Raw genomic sequence first — 15,224 nt, forward strand, 5'->3', positions numbered from 1 at the left:
TGGCCATTATTTATAATGATTCGCCTGAGGTTCACTGACCGCTTGCCAGGCAAATATTATTACCTGCATCAGGACAGTGCGAAAACCAGAGCAAAAAATTGTCACCTTCGCTCTCCCGCCTGCCATCTACTGACTCACAGGCCTGACATCGAGCTTGATTTTTTTTCTTTGTTGTTTTGCTCAGTTTCCTCTTGAGCCCATCTCCAATATCAGATCAAGTAGAAAGATCAGGAAGGATAACATGGATTTAAAACGTCACATCAAAGAAGGAAAATGTTGGACCAAAAAGAGACAGGACGTTGGTGAATGTCTGCATGCATTTCCATAATGACAGCTCCGGCCAGTGGGGAGGAACCTTCCAGGCTTCAGAGACTCTGACCCTCTTGCATGCTGACCATTGAGAAAAGAAAGGACAGGAGAGATGGGATTTTGGTAGAATCACTTATTTCTCTTTTCTAAAAAATACGTAATTAAAAACAAAAGGAACACATCTTAGATCATTTGGTAAAATGTCCCAAGTGTACGTGCTCTTTAATGAGGCTGAAAATGGACACTGTATTTTAAACAATTAAAGAATGAGGATCAAATGTAAAAAAAGAAGAAGAAAGAGAGTTCCAGGAAAAGACAAATGACACTGATGGTAGAAACAGAACCTCGGAAGGTAAGTGGAGTACATGTCTTGAGAAAGTCAGAAGAAATGTGGTTACAGTCTTCTTTTAAGATAGTCTTTTATCCGAAATGTCATGAAGCTGCGTCTGACCATTCTTTTAATATTCATTGGTGATGTTAGCAACATACATTTTGGGCATAAGAATATGGAAATAAAGAACATTCAGAATAAGAGAAGCTTGAGACTCTTCCCTCTGTCTGTGACAGTAATTTGAATTCATCCTGTAATATCCTTTCAACAACTATTTATTGTGTGCCTAAGAAGGGCCTAGTAGTATATGCTAAGTGCTTTAGATCTTTAAATTCTGAATTCCTAGGATATTATCTTCAACTGTAATTGTTATATACAACAAATTTTGTGGAGTCTATAGGAAAGTCTACTCTTACTTTGGGTTTTAAGGTGACTTTTGGGAGGGACTACAATTTTTATAGCTTCTTCTAAACTTCTTCAAGTTATTATAGTCTTCTCTAATATTCATATAAAATTTTCTTACTTTAAAATTTCCAAATGAGTTTGATTTACCTATTACAGAAATTGAATACATTGAAGTTGCCTAGTATTTATTAGTTCTCCCGTCTTTATCAAAGAAAGCATAGTTATTAAATTAATAACTAAACCCAATTTCCATCTCAAAAAAAGAAATACTTGTGAAAAAAATCAATTGATCCTCCAGTGTCCTGTCAGAAATTCACTATTTGTTACATCACGTAGGCAGAGTAAACCTCCCCGAAGTGAAGTGTTAGTCACTCAGTCATGTCCAACTCTTCGCGACCCGTTGGACTATAGCCCGCCAGGCTCCTCTGTCCATGGAATTATTCAGGCCAGAATACTGGAGTGGGTTGCCATCCCCTTCTCCAGGGGATCCTCTGACCCAGGGATTGAACCAGGTGTCCCGCACTCAGGCAGATGCTTTACCATCTGAGGCATTAGGGAAGCCCAAACCTCAGTAGATGGCGCTAATAATTATTCATCCCAAATGAACCCAGTAGAATTGAGTGACTATACAAGATTTTGTCTTAGTTGCAAGAAAGTAAAATAAGCAGTTTCAGCGATGACACTGAATGAAATAATGCAGCACCATCAAAGTCAACTTAATGCACACGGAATCCAGAGCCTGGCTGTCTAATCAGCAGTTCTGGCTTTGCCACTCATTAACCGTGTGACCCAGGGCAAATTGCAGACTTTCTCAACGCCTCATCTGTGAAGTGGGTATAGTAATTTATCTACCACTTAGAATTATCCTGAGGAATAAATTGTTTTATATGTGCTAAGCACCCAATAAATAAATGGTAGCTAAATTTATTATAATGTCGAAAACCATTATTTAAAATGAACACACATAGAAGAGTTTGTGGCCATCATTCTCTTGCTAGGGACATTAAAACCTAACTTATAGCTCTGCACCCATACTTCATACAGTAAGTTGGCTTTCCTGAGTAGATTAATCTCTTTTCTCTAAATGTTAGCTCTTTGTTTCGTTTCACTGCTCACTAAAACCAAATACCTGCTTTCTCCCCACTTAAAGAGCTCCTAAAATCCCTCTCCCCCCGCCCCCACCGCCAGAGCATAGACTGACTTGTAGGGGTAAGATGATAAATCTCTTCCCCCTTCAGTCTCAACAAGCTACTTACACAGCACAAACACACAGCACACCAAAGCTTGTAAGTCAATGTTTACATTACATCCTAGAGAATGTTTTTTTGCAGTGTGCGCATTTTAAAATGTAGGCTTCTTGCCAGGGCATGAGTTTCATCTATTTAATTTGTTTCCTAGGCTCATACTTGACCATAGTTGGGGGCAGTGGTAGTGCTTCTAGAACATCTTGTGCGGCTTATCGCCCAGAAAGTGAGGGCTGGGGAGAATTCTAGAGAGATGTTTAATCCTCCACATCTCAAAAAATGAGCCTGACAACAAGCATTAGGCAGACCCCAGAAGAAAGAGGACAAGAGGATGGCTGTGAGGGGTGTCTCTTTCAAGCTCCAAACCACGGTGCTTTTAAAGGAGCCACCATCTGGATTAAAAGGACATTAATTGTCATAAAGGGAAGAAAGAAGAGGTTAAGGCAGATACATTCCATAGTTGTGTATGTGAAAAAAGCCTTCATCTGATCCCATCCCTAAATGACCAGCTCCCAGGCTGATCACTCTGCCTTGCCATATTCTAGGACAATTTTGAGTCTTTTCATCAGAACTGAATAACCTGTTTCAGTGACTGATGTAGAAGGTTAAAAGGACTATTTGAATCCTCAGAACCATGTAGATTCGACCTTATGGAAAGTACACAGAAGTAACACCATCTAAGATGATGATTTTCAAGTTTGGCTGCACACTGGGATCACCGAAATACCCAATACACATTCTAGTTCCCACTCCAGAGGTTTGGTCTGGAATATGGTCTGGGCATCAGGATTTAGAGCGCCCTTCTTGGTTCTGAAGTATAGCTGAGGAATTGTGATCTCTACAGTAAACTGAGCACCAATTGACAAAAGCAGCAGGTAAGGGTATGCACTGAGCCCCAGGCTTTTCGTGACCTGGCTCTGGAGGTAAATTGACAATACAATAAGACACTGGCTCCTGCATCTGTTTGCAAAGCATTTACCATATGTAAATTTCTAGGTCAATTCTCAAAAGGGATCCAGTGAGATTCTTCTTCAAGAATCAGTCCTTCCCTAAAAGCACTTTCTTCTCTCTCCTGTAACGGGTCACCCCAATTCTTTTCCTCAAGGGGAAGCTAGCTAATTACCATTATGGCAGTTTTTTCTTTCCTAAGAAGGTTAATTAAAATAAAGCAACCTTGATATGCTATGACTACTTTAGAAATAAAGGTGAGGATAGAGATATATAAATACATTTTTCCGTGTTTCATGATGAAGTGAAACCGCAAAGAAATCAACAGGTCAAAAAGCATCTCAAGTTTTTGCACATACTCACCCAATCCAAGGAGGATCTGCAGAAGATGTGGGTTTAACCCTGGGTCAGAAAGAACCCCTGGAGAAGGAAATGGACAACCACTCCAGTATTCTTGCTAGGAAAATCCCATGGACAGAGGAGCCTTGCAGGCTGTAGTCTTTGGGGTCGCAAAGAGCTGGACATGACTGAGTGACTGAGCACCCTTTCTCCTTGATTTCTCTTCTCTAGTTGTTTAGCTCTAATCTTTATATGTTGAATAGTGGCTGAAAATATAATTTATGTAGCTCACCAGTACTACTTTCATTGATTTCATAAAATTCTACATCGTTTGAAAGATATGTAATTTTTGTTTGCAGTCTATTTGTTGCATCATATTATTGGCTTTTATTATTCTAGAGTATGGCAAGGCAGAGTGACCAGCCTGGGTGCTAGAATTCATATTTAATATTAACATTTAGTATTAAATATTAAAATTTTAGTTTTAATAAAAATTTAATAACATTTGATTAAATAATATTTAATAATATTTGGGAGATAAGAATATCTCTCAGTATTTGAGAGATAGTGACTAGGGTGTTGACACAATGGACGAATATGTGTTCTGCTAACCCAGGAAAGATAGTTGGAAAGCACTAATTGTATAAGTGACTAACTCAGAAATAGGTATTTATAAGTAACAACCGCTTTTCCCTAAACTGCTTGATAACTTCAGCACGTGGATACAAATAATCAGATAATGATGTCCACATGCATAAAAGTCAGGTTTCAGAGTAATTTAGATATTTTGCCTTCTTATTTTTTCTCCCAAACCAAGGAAGTCTACTGGATGCATTGGGAAGCAAGAATCTCAAGAAATGGCTTGCTATATTCTCCCATAGCTGAATTTTGGAATAATTAGAAGTGAGCCATTTTATAAGAAATTATCTAATAAATGCCCTAAAATTAATTTCTAAAGTGGCACCAATCCAAGAGCTGAAAAATCTATACTCATTTGTGTACATATGAGTGTACATTACAGAAGTTATTAATAACCAGAGTCATAAATAGCTGGGTATAGAAGTAATTGCTGGCACCTACATGATTAAATGATTTGAAAACCACCACTGAGATGGTTCTTCATACCCAGTAGAACTTATCTTATGTGACTTAAAAGCAATATGGTAAGAGGCCATAAACATTATGGAAGCTGGACCAGAGGACATTCAAGGAAGCCTGGTATTTCCATCACTACCTATTCCTATTGGGAGAAATACATTATTTACTACAATAAAGGCATGTGCCCTATATGTTGTTTTCTATAATACTCAATCAAAACAATCTTTTTAGGAAAGGGAAAGAGAGAAAGATAATGCATCTCAGTGCCTTCCCCTCAACTGAACCCTCTTAATATTTTAACAGTGAAGTCCACATAGTTAAATGTACACATATTAATGAGGAGGATAAACAATGAATATTCTGAGTTTGTTGCCTCAGTGTCTGATCGTGAGTCTAAAAGCTAAAGAAATCTCAAATAACTTCAAATCAATTAACAATATAGAAAATGACCTAGAATAAATCTAAAAATCTCAGAGTAATTGGTAAATGTCAGCCAGGAATTGCAAAGGAAATCTCACCTGTTCAAAGCAACCTTGCTTTAAAAAATAAAACAAACAAGCAAAAAAACAAATATATCAGTAAGCTTATTCAGAGCATACATCCTGTAGTTCAGAAGGTTAAGAATCTGCCAGCAATTCAGGAGACGCAGGTTTGATCCCTAGGTTAGGAAGATCCTCTGGAGAAGGGAATGGCAACCTACTCCAGTATTCTTGCTTGGAGAACCCCATGGATGGAAGAGTCTGGTGGACCTCCATGGACTCATGGAGTCACAAAGAGTCAGACACAACTGAGCAACTGACACTGCTACAATTCAGAAACAGAGAAAAATACCTATTAAAAATTCAATAGGCAGAGAAGTATTGATTATTAAAATCTTGTTAAAAGAAATCATGAGCACTGAAGAAAACAGGAGAAAGAGAAGAGAATTTCTGGCAACTTCGTTTGCTTCTCTCTTCAGGTAGCAATCTAGCAAAAAAAAAAGTCTTTTAAGCCAGAGGACTGTAATATTCCTTTCCATTGTGGAATCCTGAATCAAGTTTCTAGCCTCAAGAACCAGAAATAAGTGACAATATGGTCAATTTGTGTAATCGGCCAGTGCAGAGACCAGTCAACGCTGAAGGAAAATCATCGTGGGAAGCTTATTATGCCCAATTTAAAATAATAAGCCAAATGAACCATCGGACTGAGGAACAGAAAGCACTATTTCTTGCTGCCAGTCTAAAGGGAAGTACTCTTATTGTGCTAAGCAATTTGTCAGAAAAAGACAGAAAGAGCTCTCTAGTATTATTAGCACATTAACCAGACTTTTTATAGCTGGACACAAGGCAGGATTGGCCAGAGTGAAATTCAAGAATTCTATTAGAAAAAGTAGTTAGACACTAACCAGATCGACTTGAGATACTGAAGGATGATTGCATTGAATCTACCCAGATGCCTGAGGACCTGAATAGTATCCGAACTCCATTTTCTGAAGCATTTTATATGACATCAAGTGGAAATAAAGCTATATTATTTTTATTTTAAATCCGATATTATAAGCACTCAGTAAAAGGCTTATTATTTAGTAATCTTCCTGATAAATCTTCAGAGAAAATGTTGCTTAAAATGAGTAAAATAGTAAGATTAGAGACATCAAAGATTTATGCTAATGCAAATGTTGGCCAAGATCAACGTGCTTCAGTGGTTCTTAAACATTACCCTTAGAAGAATCACCTGGAAAGCTTTTAAAAAATATAGATTCTCCTGCCCTATCTGTGAAGATTTGTGATTCAGTAGTTCTGTGATGAGGCCTGGAAATCTGTAATTAACCATAATGGTAATCCTGGTGCATGTCAGAGTTTGAGAGTCACATTCCTATTCATATAGCAGTGACACAGTAACCTTTATGCAGTTTTTTGTACTAAAAGTATTCAATATTTTCCATGGTAAATATAATAATATATTTTATTGACATGATGATTAAAAAAAATGGAAAAAATAACATAATCAAAAAGATACATGACCTCCAGAAAAGCAATTTCATGGAAAAATATTAAATAAGAATTGAATAAGTAGAATACATGCCACATTGCTAATTGGAGAGATATAATATTATAAAAACCTTTTGTGCGGTGGAGCAGGTCCAGCAGACTTACAGACATGTGAGGCAGAAAACAAAAGCTTATCATTGAATTCTACTGAGATTTTGTTTGTCACAAAGTAATAGTTAATAATATACCCTTCTACTTTAAAAAATTACACACAGCTTTTCAAATACATGGCTGAATTCTCAAGTAAGGGAATTTCAAGGGGCCACAAGTGAGAAGAAAATAAAACTCAAGTAGTAGATGCGAGTTGTACACTTAACCTTGATGCTCTTCCCTATAAATTTGTTATGTGTATGTGCAAAGTTGCTTCAGTTGTGTCTGACTCTGCGCGACCCTAAGGACTATAGCTGCCAGGCTCCTTTGTCCATGAGATTCTCCAGGCAAGAAGACTTGAGTGGGTTGCCATGCCCTTCTCCATGGGATCTTCCCAACCCAGGAATTGAGCCCACTTCTCTTACATCTCCTGCATCGGCAGGGGGGGTTCTATACTATTAGCGCCACCTGGGAAGCCCACATCAATATGGTATACTTCAATTTAAAAGTATATCAAGGCCGGCGGGAGCCGGGTTTGGAGAGTCCCAGGCACTCGGAGAACCCGGGTAGCCCCACCTGGAGCCATGTCCGGGAACCTGCGCACTGCTCTCATTTTCGGTGGCTTCATCTCCCTGATCGGCGCCGCCTTCTACCCCATCTACTTCGGCCCTTAATGCGGCTGGGAGTACAAGAAGGAGCAAGCCATTAACCCAGCTGGTATTGTTCAAGAAGACGTGCAGCCACCAGGGTTGAAAGTGTGGTCGGATCCATTTGGCCGGAAATGAGAAGATTACCACCACCTCTAATTATGCAAGTAGACAGAGACTTCATGCTTTCAGTTCTGCAGCAAGTGAATAAGTCACCTGGCTAGAGAACACTGGCTGAGCAGAAAACTCTAGAAGGCCATAAAGAGTCCTGTGCATGAGGATTACGTCCCTTCTTAAAAGAACCCTGGAACAAATCATCCTATTAGGAGGGTTTTCATGATTTGGTTTCTTTTCTGAAAATGAAGCTGTCTCACTCAGCTGGGCTTGAAGGCTATCTACATATTATTCAGTCTCTACCTCGTAGCCAGCCACGCTGTGATATGAATACAAGCAACCAGTAAACTGGTAAAGATCTTAGACTGTTTTGCCATCCTCCAAATAGGAAATTTCAGGGGGAAACTACCATATTGAGCAGCCTCATAGGGCTCTTTGAAAATGTTAAAGTTGATAAAACTCTTTGAGGACAAGGTACATTGTACTCTTTAGGAATAAATAGTTCAACACAACTATCTCATTAGGAAGGTTGCTGCATGTTGAGAAATAAATAAATTTGAAGCAAACTAAATGAGTCTGCATGCCTATTAGAAATCATTGTTGAATTTGTTGTTGTGAATTTGTTGAAGTGAAAATGTATATATTAAAATGATTTCTCTTACTTAAAAAAAAAGTATATCAAAGGTCATAAATTTCAAAGTCATTAAAAAAAGTTAAACTAGCTGTTTAAAATGTACTTAACAGAAAAGTAAATTCAGACAAAATTATACCAAATAAAGACACAATCCCATTCCTACCCATCAAAGAAAAAGAAAAATTATCCCAACTTATTTTATAAGTCTACTATCACTTTAGTAGCAAAAGTAGATAAGGATGGTATGGTATGGGAAATTTATGTCTGTCTCACTGATTAACATAGATAGGAAAATCTGAATAAAATTGTGGCATACTAAATGAGGGAGGTGGGTGGGGAAGAAGGATACTATGAACTACTGTAGTTTATCCCAAAAAAATGCAAGCATGATTTTACATTTGAAAATCTATTAATGTATTTCACTAAACTAACAAGAGTTCCAGAATCTGCAAAGAAATCCTCTTCCATCTTTGACTAAATACAAATCAGTTCACATTTATAAGATTTGAATTCTCAGAGCTAGGTAAATAACCACCTCAGAATACTAGAAAGCTATAAACTGAACAATTCCCAGAACTCTAAAAGGATTAGGAGACAATTGAGTTCTAAACTGTCAGAGTGGAGAGATCTTTTTGAACTCCCAGGACATTCATTAGAGATGCCAAAAGGATCACTTCTTAGCAGTAGGGTTAAATTAGGCCTAAAGTAAGGGATACTCTAGAGCTACCCTCACAAAGCTTAAGAGCAAGACTCAAGAGTGTCAAGCTGGTCTGCAAATAACTACTTGCCAAAATAAGCTCATCATCCTGTAAAGAAAAGCAAGGAAGTCTAGATGTTTGATGATATAACATTTATAATATCTAACATCCAATAATTTTAAAAAACTAGACATGCAAAGAAGTTAAAAAACATGTCACAAAACAAAGAGATCATGAATTCAATATAACAATACAGATTATGACAAAGAAGAAGGAATTAGAAAAATTACATAAAATCAGCTATTGTGTATCTGTTCAAGGGTTTTAAAGAAAACACAAACATAATAAGAGGATAAAATATTTTTTAAGTTAGTGGAAAATTTCTAGAGCTGAACAATGAAATAAATGAAAAATTCACTTCATGAACTTAATAGCAGATTACACACTTAAGAAGAAAACATCAGTAAACCTGAAAGAAAGAATAGACATCACTTGAACTAAAAAGCACAGAAGAAAATATGGTGACAATTAAACAGGTCTTCAATAATCTATCATCAAATCTAAAGGCCTAGCATACAGGTAATTGGAAGATCCTAAAAAGGAGAAAGTGGAGAAGAAGAAGAAATATTTGGCTGAAAATCTCCCAATTTTGATGAAAGCTATAAACTCAGAGATCCAAAATGCTCAATAAACCAAAGGCAAAATAAACACATAAAAAATTACACCAAGGCATATTATGATGCTGAACTGGGGTCTGTTTCACATTAGTGATTGTTTACATTTTCCTGCTCTGGAATTAAAATTGGGGCCATAAGTCCACAATAAGTCTTGCACACAAATATTCATAGTAACTTTATTTTTATTAGCTCCAAACTGGAAACATTCATATTTCCATCAACAGTTAAATGAATGAACAGATTGTGGTATATCTATACAATGAATACTACTTAGCAATAGAAAGAAAAAAGCTGCCCATACAACCAATAATATGGACAAATCTCAAAAATATATCACTGAGCAAAGAAGCCAAAAATAAAAGAATGCATACTGTATGATCTACTTATATGAAAATCTAGAAGAAATGTAAGTGTTGCTTAATAGATCAATTCACTGAATAAGTATATGGAAGGTAATATTCTGAAATGGTCTGCTTTCTTCTTTTGTCTTTCTTAGTTCATAATCTCCTCCCTGGTTGACCCAAGGACACTTTTGGTATGGAGGAAGGCAGGAGGTCAAGAGGGTTGTACAAGAGAACTAGGATTATTACAAAAGGACCCCAGTGTTCAGATTCTGACATTTCAAATTAATTTTGTATCATTAAAATATATCAAAATATGAATATAATTATCTTACAGTGGTTTATAAATTAGCAATTGTCTTGAAAGAAGAATATCTAAGTTATTCTTTCTTCTTCCTGAAGTTTCTAGGACAATGCCTATAGGATCTGCTCAAGTTGTTCTCTGAGTTTCTCCTAGAGGGCATTCCTTCTGCCTATTAGGCTTTTTGGTAGAAGGGAAATAAGGGAAATAGTGAAAGAGGGCAACATATTCCCTAAGATAAAAGTGGAAAATGAGCAAGATGGAGATGAAGGGGGAGTCAGAAAAGGAAGATGTCTCATTGTTCACATTCTCTGTGCTCCACCCCTTTCAGGTATATACTGCAGGTAAATTGAGGAAAATGCCAAGAGGAGAATGGTTTTATATCAACCTGGGATAATAATTATGAGGGCAGAATGGGGTGGTTGGGCAGCCAGATGAGTTTGCTTACAGTCCTGAGCCTCCCTTAGTTCCAGAGTCATGAATACAATGAGGCTTCCTAGAGTATATCCTGGAAAATATGGTATGACTCTACAACAAAGGCTGATCAACAGACCCAGAGGCTGACTAGATACAGTGCAGGTAGTGCCTGAGATGGGGTCATCAAGAGCTTAGAGAAGACCCAGCAGGCCAGAAAGTACCACCGGACCCAGATAAATTTGAGAGACCCCAGACTATGTGTTCTACCAGCTGCAGACTTCAGTCACAAAAACCAGCATAGTGAGCAGCAACCTAGAGGGACAAGTGACATTATTCTTAGATTCAAAAGGTCCCTCTTCCTCTCCTACTTAAGTTCAAGAATATCTCTTCCCCCAAACTGAGATGCCATCTTGGAGAGGGAATTGACAGAAGGGTGGGAGACTGAAATTTCTGAGATTTTGAGTATTTTTCTGGAGATAAAAAGCTATCTAAAGATTTCCCAGGTGGCACAGTGGTAAAGAATCTACCTGCCAATGCAAGAGATATGAGTTTGATCCCTGGATTGGGAAGATCCCCCAGAGGAAGAAATGGCAACCTGTTCCAGTATTCTTGCCTGGTGAATTCCTTGGACAGAGGAGCCTCAGGGCTATAGTCCATGGAGTTTGAAAGAGTCAGAAACAACAGAGAAACTGAACACAGCACAATAGTACTTTAAAATTAATAGATCAGATTAAAAAATAAACCAGAATATACTTCAGATTAGTATGAAAAGAGCAAAAATAAGGAAACTATAGTTTCTCTGCCCATCTGAATTTCATTCTGTCCCAGTCTTAAGATAAATCTGGAACTGGTTGTTTGGGGAGAGTAGACAATAAAACTTTGAGAAATCATGCTGCCTTGGTAAACAAGAATTTTAATCAAAATTATAATTCCAGAATTAGGAGGTACCCCTTAAATTTTGGAAAAATTCAGTTTGGGGCATAAATAAGAGGAAATAGAAATTTTATGTGAATCATTATCATAAATTGTGGTAAAGGCTGAAAATAGAATAGTTTGATGAGAAATTTAAATTGTAAGGTTCAATAAAGCCAAAATATATTAATTAGAAAAAAAAAACCTAATGACTTTGGGACCGATGCTTTTGAAAAAGGCATAATTTATTACTACTGCAGAGATTAATATCAAACTCTGTTGGCCATTAGTATAACCCAGAGTAGATCCCAAAGCATTAACCAGAATGGTGATTCTCATGTTTGGTAAATCAATATATATTACAGTATAATATATCAATAAACACAACATTAAAACAGTTCTAAAAAGATGTATCATTGGGATATATGTACCAACTTGATAGGTTAGGGCCAATTTAACACAGTTGCTTGGAAGACATAAGTTTGAAACAATCTTGAAAGAAATAAAGCAAATGCCTGCACACAGAGAGAGCTAAGATCTGAAAGATTTGTGAGATGTGAGTGAGGGAAAAATAGAAGATTAACAAACAAAAAGAGTGATGAGAAGAGGCAGTTATTAAAGGTTATCGATTGCAAAGTAATAAGAGCAAAACCTGGATGTAGTGCTATGTACTGGCCAAGCTTACCAGCTCCTGAGTACATGTTCTTAACTTCTATACTGTTCTACACTTCTACAAATAAAAAAGAATTTGTATTTTTAGACAAGAAGGCATTTAGATTTGAGGGGCAGTAAGGACTCACAACAAATTCTGACAACTTTTTGCCCAGATGTGAAAGCAGTTATTTTTTCTGTTTGCAGAAATAAACAACCCAGTTCCACTTTGACCCCCTAAATTAATGAGCAAGTACTTCCATTTTAGGAATTTATATAACAGATATAGCACACATGTGCATGAAGACATATGTACAAGCATATTTGTTGCTATGTTGGTATTTACAAAAGACAGGAAATCTAAATGTTTAGCAATAAAAGACTAATTAAACCATGCTTCATCCATGCAATAATTACTTCCTTCAAAATAAGGGGAGAGATTTGTAGGTACTGACACGTGGAACGATCTCCATCATAAACTGTTAACTGCAAAAAGCAAGGAGCAAGGAGAATGAATGGCAGATTTCTTCCAGGTGCTCATCCTGGATCGTTCTTCACCCTTCGCTGCTCTGCTCATTGTCCCGGGAGACCCACCTCTATGGATTATATCACTGGGCTCCTCGGTCCTCCGGCTGCTGGTTGCACTTGGCTAGTGGGGAACCCCAACATGGGATCAAACAAGAGTGAGGTCTGAGTGTTCATTCTCTCTTTACTTTAAGCTAGCCACATCACTGCTCCTCCCCTATCCAATTCCTCCCTTTCAACTTGGAGAAATCACTCACTTCTTTTCTTTGAGCCTAAGAGATATTACAGCTCCACTGTCCCCATCCTGAGTATTGAGCTGTCTCCTTGTTGTTCCTCTATATTATAACCAATGTATTTGATGATAATTTCTTTGTAAAGAAACTATCCTCTAATTTTCCAAATTTGAGTGTGCCCTTTGTTTACTGTTATGACCCAAATATGCTATTATGTTAATAAGAAAAAGAGTGATGGAGAGAGCTAGAAACACACATTTATATATGCAGAGAATACATTTAGAATGGTATACTTAAAATGCTAACGGTAACAGTCAGGGAGAGAAAATGTCACTGGGCTTGGGAATGGAAGGAAGTCTTCATATTATTTGAGTTTCTTACCAGGTTGATATATTAGTCATTAGGAAAAATAATAAAAATATAATGTTAAGAAAGTAATCCAAACATTATCTCCAAGATGGGAAAAATCAATGAGGAAACTATCCCATAAAGTCTAAAGTCTAGTTTAGATAATATATGTAGATGAAAATGTGATGTATAATCCATGAAGTTGAATTTGTGAGTGGATGGAGAGGTTCTCTTCAAAGAATATTTTGCAGATATTTAATAGATTCTAACAAAGAGTGATAGACATTAACATGGATTCTCTACTTTTAACTTACTTGTCATTAAGTTGTTGAGGTTTTTATTTAGGTTTAATTTACAGATACAGTCCACAAGTTAGTCACAATCTTCCTTTGGACTAAATGTAACAATTAGCCAAGTTTACTTTTGGCTTTATGAAGTGAAAACTCACTAGTGATAATGAGTGTGGATCACTTTGGGGAAAAAAGTGAAAGTGTTCATCCCTCAGTTGTGTCCAGCTCTTTACGACCATTATCTGTAGCCCACCAAGTTCCTCTGTTCATGGAATTCTCCCGGCAAGAATACTGGAATGGGTTGCCATTCCCTTCTAAGGGGATCTTCCCAACTCAGAAATAGAACCTGGTCTCCTGCATTGCAGGCAGATTCTTTACCACCAAGCCACCAGGGAAGCCCAGGAAATTAGACTTACTGTCAGTACATAAACTTTTTGTCACATCTTGAATCAACAGTTTTGTAAGCCATGAATGCAAAAAATCAAGTTGTCTTTTTTTTCTTTTTCTTTCTTTTTTTTTTTTGGCAACAATTTAGCAATGGCATATGCTTCTAACTCAAATGACTTCACTTCAAATTGACATTAAGAAATGTTTTGAAGCATAGTCATTTGATAATAATTTGCTTCAAAATAAGCAGTTCGCTTATTTTTAATGGGCCCCACATCCCTTAACATGTGACTCAACAGTGTGGTAAATAAAAAAGCAACATGCTCTTGAAAATAGTCCTCAGATATGTTCTACTGTGCAGTTTCATTGGTTGCATTTGTTATTTAGAGCCCCAAGTTAGGGTTATAGGTGTAAACCCCACCATTTTCTTCTTCACTGCAACAAGGGCAAGCACTGAGACAGAGGAACTGGGCTTCTGTCAAGAACCCACACTTGGGTTCAGTGTATTTCAGCTTTCAAGACCTGATTGTTTTGTTTTGTCTCCCAGGGATCACTAGCTACCTTATTACCAAGAAGAATGGCCCTTTGACAGCATGACTGCCACCCAGAATCTACACCAAACTGCAACCTTAGAGATGCCAATGGCATTGAAGAACTAATCAAGATCAGAAGGTCACGAAGACAAATACGTTAGTACATATATGGTCTACAAGTTATTTGACAATTTTCTTGGCTTGCAAAAAAAATCATTTTTTAAGTTTCTTTTGACATACTTACTGCCTTTTTGCTTACAGCCTGCACACTGCCAGTGTTCTTAATGTATCAGGGATTCCACCAAATGAGAATACTGCCTTTATTCTATTTGCATTCCATTTCATAAAATGTTGAACTAGAAGCAACAGTTTTCTCCTTCCTCAAACAATCACTAGTATTCTCTTATCCACTTTTTACTATTGGCAAAATACCAATTAGATCAGCTGTTTATAAAAGAATATTCTATAAAAGAACTGAAACTAAAAGACTTGGTTGTTAACAGTGAAGGCAGATAATAAACTAAAATAAATGGCAGGCTTACTATTTAAGCTGCTTGACAACTTGAATTAATCCAACTTTAAACTGCCTTTTGCCATTATACCAAATTGATTAATAAAACATTACTAGTTAGAGGATTTTTTTAAAATCTACATCAACCAGTAATTAATTGCTTAATTTCTTCAAAGTAACTTGAAATTTTTGTAATAATAATAGTAATAAT

At 36.9% G+C, this 15,224-nt stretch overlaps 1 protein-coding gene and 1 pseudogene across 2 annotated transcripts in view; both read left to right on the forward strand.

The window, feature by feature from the left end:
- The window catches only part of CDIN1 (CDAN1 interacting nuclease 1), a 288,076-nt gene that overhangs the window by 258,894 nt on the left and 13,958 nt on the right, over positions 1-15,224 (forward strand). The gene's annotated exons all lie outside the window — the stretch shown is intronic.
- On the forward strand, positions 7,349-7,579 carry LOC139035490 (small integral membrane protein 20-like; annotated as a pseudogene).

This window comes from Odocoileus virginianus, chromosome 6 (assembly GCF_023699985.2).
Source record: "Odocoileus virginianus isolate 20LAN1187 ecotype Illinois chromosome 6, Ovbor_1.2, whole genome shotgun sequence".
Lineage (NCBI taxonomy): Eukaryota > Metazoa > Chordata > Mammalia > Artiodactyla > Cervidae > Odocoileus > Odocoileus virginianus.